Genomic DNA, 5175 nt, shown 5'->3' on the forward strand with positions numbered 1-5175 from the left:
GATGGGGGCCTGGATTCCAGGACCCTGAAATCATGACCTGAACAAAAATCAAGAGTCAGATGCTCAAACGACTGAGCCACCCAGGTACCCCTGCGTTTTGCTATTCCCAAAGCTATAGAGTGAAAACTCCTTTTAAAATATGTACTTATCTAATTAGGAATAATTATTCTTATTGATTTGGAAGTTTCTTACATATTGTAGATATGAGTTGTTTACCTTTTTGATATCTTGTGGGTAACTTCACATATTGAAAAACTTCTTCCCTCTTTAATAGTTACTAAATGGATGAATATGCAAAAGGCCATAGTCCATGAGGAGGTTAATGAAAAAGCTGAATTATGGTTTACATCAACAATATAAAAGACATCCTTCCTTCAGGTGGCCAGAAAGATGACCAACATGCAGACTGAGTAGGCCCACCAAAAGCACCCAACCATCTTTCAAAATAAGAAGAGTGTCCTGCTATAGGAAATGGCAAGGAGGAGTTCCTGTGATACTACAAAAACATCGGTCTGTACTTCAAGAGCTCAAGGAGGCCACTGAAGGCGTGGATATTGACAAGAAATGCCCCTTTCCTGGTGATGTCTCCATCTGAATATGGATTATGTTTAATGTGGTGACCCAGATGATGACAATGCAGAGGACCACTGTTATCTACCATGACTACCACCACTACATCCAAAAGTACAACCACTGTGAGAAACACCACAAGAACATGTCTGTGCACCTGTCACCCTACTTCAGGGTTGTCCAGATTGGGGATATTGTCACAGTGGGACAGAGAGCCAGTCCTTAAATAAGACTGTATGATTCAATGAGTTCAAAGTCAGGAAGGCCACCAGCACCAGGAAGCAATTCCAGAAGTTCTGAAGTTCTGAGATGAGACATCTGCCCACATCCCTTAAGAAAACAGAGTTAATTCTCCTAAAAATTAAAAAAAATACATACATACATACATATATATATATATATATATATATACACACACACATATATATATACATATGTATATGTATATACAGACACACACATATAATAGAGATAACATTCATACGAAAATAATTCAATGGCAAAGGCAAGCAAGAGAACAAATATCCTTGAGTATCTGCAGAAAATCTGACGATGGATATGGACATCCATTTGCAATGGGATTTGAAGTTTTGAGTCAATCCTACTTAAACATAAAGGAGTATGAATTACCCAGATAATATCTGGCTGGTACCATTTTTTAAAAAGGATATATAATAACTTTTATTATGAGAACCATATGTGAGTATAATTATTTTTATGAAATAAACAGAGTTAGTTCATGCAGTACTGAAGAAGAGAAACGTTATACAATGATTAAAGAGAAATTAGTGCAATTTTAACTTTTAATTATGATGGCTTTCTTCATGGGTCATAGTCTAATCTTACATGAAAAGCTGTTTTCATAACACTGATATATTTGTACAATTTAATATGTGTTAAAGTAATACATGCATGAAAAATTAAGGGTCACTAATAAGGCTTACAAAGCTGAAATTACTATTGCAGTTAGCTTAATCATAGTAATATATTTCCATTGATTTTGGACTTATAATTCTATTAGATACAATAAGTAGTTTTCTAATTATAAGAAAAAAAAGGGAAGGGATTCTATGAACAGTGTGGAAGTTGTTGTATAGCACTACATTTCCTTCATTTGTCATGATATTGTCTCTTTCGTGCTAAAGTTCTGGAAATTTCTTTCAGCTACAATTGTTATTATAAAGATCATGCCATGTGTTATTAAGAAGATCTCAATAGAAAGATACAGAATCCTGGGGCATCTGACGGGCTCAGTCAGTTAATCTTCTGACTCTCAATATCCTCTCAGGTCATGATCTCAGGGTCGTGAGACTGAGCCCCACATCTGGCTTCACACTCAGCACAGAGTCTGCTTGAGACTCACTCTCTCCCTCTGCTTCTGCCCCTCCTGTCTCTCTCTCTCTCTCTGTCTCAAGAAATAAAATATTTTAAAAAGGGGCACCTGGTGGCTCAGTCGTTAAGCATCTGCCTTAGCTCAGGTCATGATCCCAGAGTCCTGAGATCCAGCCCGGCATCTAGCTCCCTGCTCAAAGGGAAGCCTGCTTCTCGCTCTCCCACTACCCCCCTACTTGTGTTCCCTCCCTTACTGTTTCTCTCTCTGTCTCTAAATAAATAAATAAATAAATAAATAAAATCTTTTTAAAAATATGAAAAAAAAAACCAAACAGAATCCCATTCAAAACTACCTGCTCACTAATTTAAAACTACCTGCTCACTAATTTACGGTATTTCAGAAAATTTGCTTTTTAGCAGAAGTGTCTATATCCAACTTCTTTCCCTTTGGACCAGCCTTTGCATTATGTATCAGACTAGCCTCTGATAACGTAACCAGCCTCTGAACATGAACAGTGCTTGGTAAATAACAAAGACGTATAACAAATAATTTCAGGTTGACTATATAAAATAGAAAGTGCAATATGAATTCTTGTTATAGCCTTCCTTAATCAATAAAGTATGGCACTATATCCATCATGCAAGATAACTGGGGATAAAGAAAAAAAAAAACTCCTTTTCTACTTTTTAATTCCTTAATATATGAAGACCTTGAAACATAATCAATATTATGAATCAATGTTTACAAGAAATGTGTTACTTGTTGGTCTGCATTTTAACTTTAATTGCTTTTTTATATGGTAAAACAAAAAGAAGTAAAAAAGAATAGATAATGAGGACAATAAAACAAATAGATATGAACTGAAACTTTATGAAATAATATGAGTTCTGTATAAAATTTCTTTTCAAAATACTTAGTAATTATCCTTAAAAGCATTAAAGTATATTAAAAATAAATTGTGAAAATTTGGGTCCTGGCTCTGTTGCTGTTACACATAAGCTTTGAGCCATTCAGCAACTTTTTTCAAAGCTTAGGGCATTATTTGCTTCATTACTACACTGCAAACTTAGGACCTATAAAGAAAATCATTAGGAACACATTAGTATTTTAAATTTTGTAACTGATAATAAAATTCTATTTAGGAGAAGTTACTGTCTTTTATGTTGTTTAATTTGTAATTAATTATTGTATGTCAAGTCATACTGGTGAAGCTTCATTTCTTTATTTCCTCCTTCTATCATTCATATATCCCTCATACATTTATTCAATGCTCTAGGCTAAGCTCTAGGAGCACAACTGAACAAACGCTTGTGGCTGTTCAGTCTAACGTAGCATGTGCCAACTTTTGGCTTGTGAACCCTTTCATTAAGATGTGAAAAGCGGGGGGCACCTGGGAGGCTCAGTTGGTTAAATGTCTGACTCTTGGTTTCTGCTCAGGTGATGATCTCATGGACTGTGAGCCCCGCATTGGGCTCCATGGTCACTGGGGATCCTGCTTGAAGAGTCTCTCCCTCTGCCTCTCCTCCCACTTGTGCTCTCTCTCTCTCTCAAATAAATAAATAAATCTTTAAAAAAAAAGATGTTAAAAGGGGCTCTTTTGTTAAGGTAATAGAGGCCTAGGTATCAAATTTCTATTTCCTTAGCAATATGATAATTTGCAAATCTTTAAAAAAAGAAACCCTTAAGAAATTTAAAATTTAAAAATGAAACATTTAAGAATTTCTGAACACGTACTGAGTAAGCTCATGTAAAGATTAGTTAGGATCAGATCTTAGGATTCAACTAGTTGATATATCTAGGTCTTATCAGCTAACTGGTGTTTGCTTCTATATTAGAAGACCATTGATTTCTATTTTTTTTTAATAAGCACTTAACTGAATTCACTCAATGTGTGAAACACATTTTTTTTCTTTTAATTTTCACGTAAATGTCTCAATTTTATCATGGTAGTTTTAACTAGTAGACTATTGTAATTTGTTTTTATTTGTATTGTATATTACTTAATCCTGTCCAAAACTGACATATAGACAAACCAGAAATAAGTGACATTATGTCAAAGTAGAAGTTAATGAGGAAAACCAGTATTTTAATTATTCTATAGATTATTTTAAGATTTAGAGGTATATAACTCCTATTTGATCAATACTTTTATGTAGCAACATTAAATGTTTCAAAAACTTTAAAAATCAGTATTAGGGTGAGAAAATGTAGTGACCAACATTCAATAGGACTATTTATTGCTAATAAATTCTCATCATCAAACTGCATTGCTGAAAAACATCTCACAAATTGAAGTCATATACCTTCCTCTCACTGCATCATTTATAACTAAAATGGAAATTATACAAGCAACTTTACTGATGAATTTATAGACTGGAAAATGCAAAAACTATCCAAACATCAGATCATGCAAGAAGTCTGCTCAGTTTCTGAGCCTGCAATATAGTATTACATTTCTGTCTAAACTTTAAAATATGTCTAGTTTCTAGGCCAAATATAATGTAATAGTCTTTTTAACATATATAAATTTAAAAATTCTTGTAATGATATAAGTTTTATATAAATTATAATGTTTATAAGCATAACCTATATAAGTTTTACCTTTATCAATTACACATGGTGTAATTTCTTTTAAAAAAAAGCTGAAAATCATCCCTGTTTAAAAAAAAAAAAACTTCTCTTTCCATCTGACAGTACAGTCTCCTCATCATAATTTATGAAATCATCCATCTTTTCTTCCCATTGATTTTAAATGTACATGCTAAATCCTGGAATTATGCAGAGGCTATTTCTAGAGTTTTGACTTTGATCTATGCATCTTTATATTATGCTTTAATATCTGGCAGGGTTAACCCCCTCTGCCCTATCACTATTAATCTATTTTTTAGAAAGTTCTTGGCTGATCATTCCAATTTTTTTCTCATGACCTTTAAAACCAGATCTGCTATTTTAGCTCCTTCCCACAAAATACCATTTTTATTTTTATTGGAATTTTATATTTATGGATAAACATATGGAGAAATGGCATTTTTATTATTTTGAGTATTACTATGCAGAACATGATATATATTGTATTTGTTTATGCCATCTTTGGTCTTTGAATAATATTTTAAATATTTTTTCACATAGATCAAGCTCATTTCATGTTGAGTTTATACCTAGAGATGTGAATAGTTTTGACAACTGCTAGTGGGTCTTTATTTTGATGTATCTTTCTATCTAAGGCTTTTATATGAGAAAACTACCGATTCCTGGAAGTTAATAATTTAAAT

At 33.1% G+C, this 5175-nt stretch overlaps 1 pseudogene; it reads left to right on the top strand.

Annotated features, from left to right (window-relative positions):
• The first annotated feature begins 390 nt into the window (after positions 1–390).
• On the top strand, positions 391–870 carry LOC125090994 (40S ribosomal protein S11-like; annotated as a pseudogene).
• The last annotated feature ends 4305 nt before the right edge of the window (positions 871–5175 follow it).

This window comes from Lutra lutra, chromosome 2 (assembly GCF_902655055.1).
Source record: "Lutra lutra chromosome 2, mLutLut1.2, whole genome shotgun sequence".
Taxonomy (NCBI): Eukaryota; Metazoa; Chordata; class Mammalia; order Carnivora; family Mustelidae; genus Lutra; species Lutra lutra.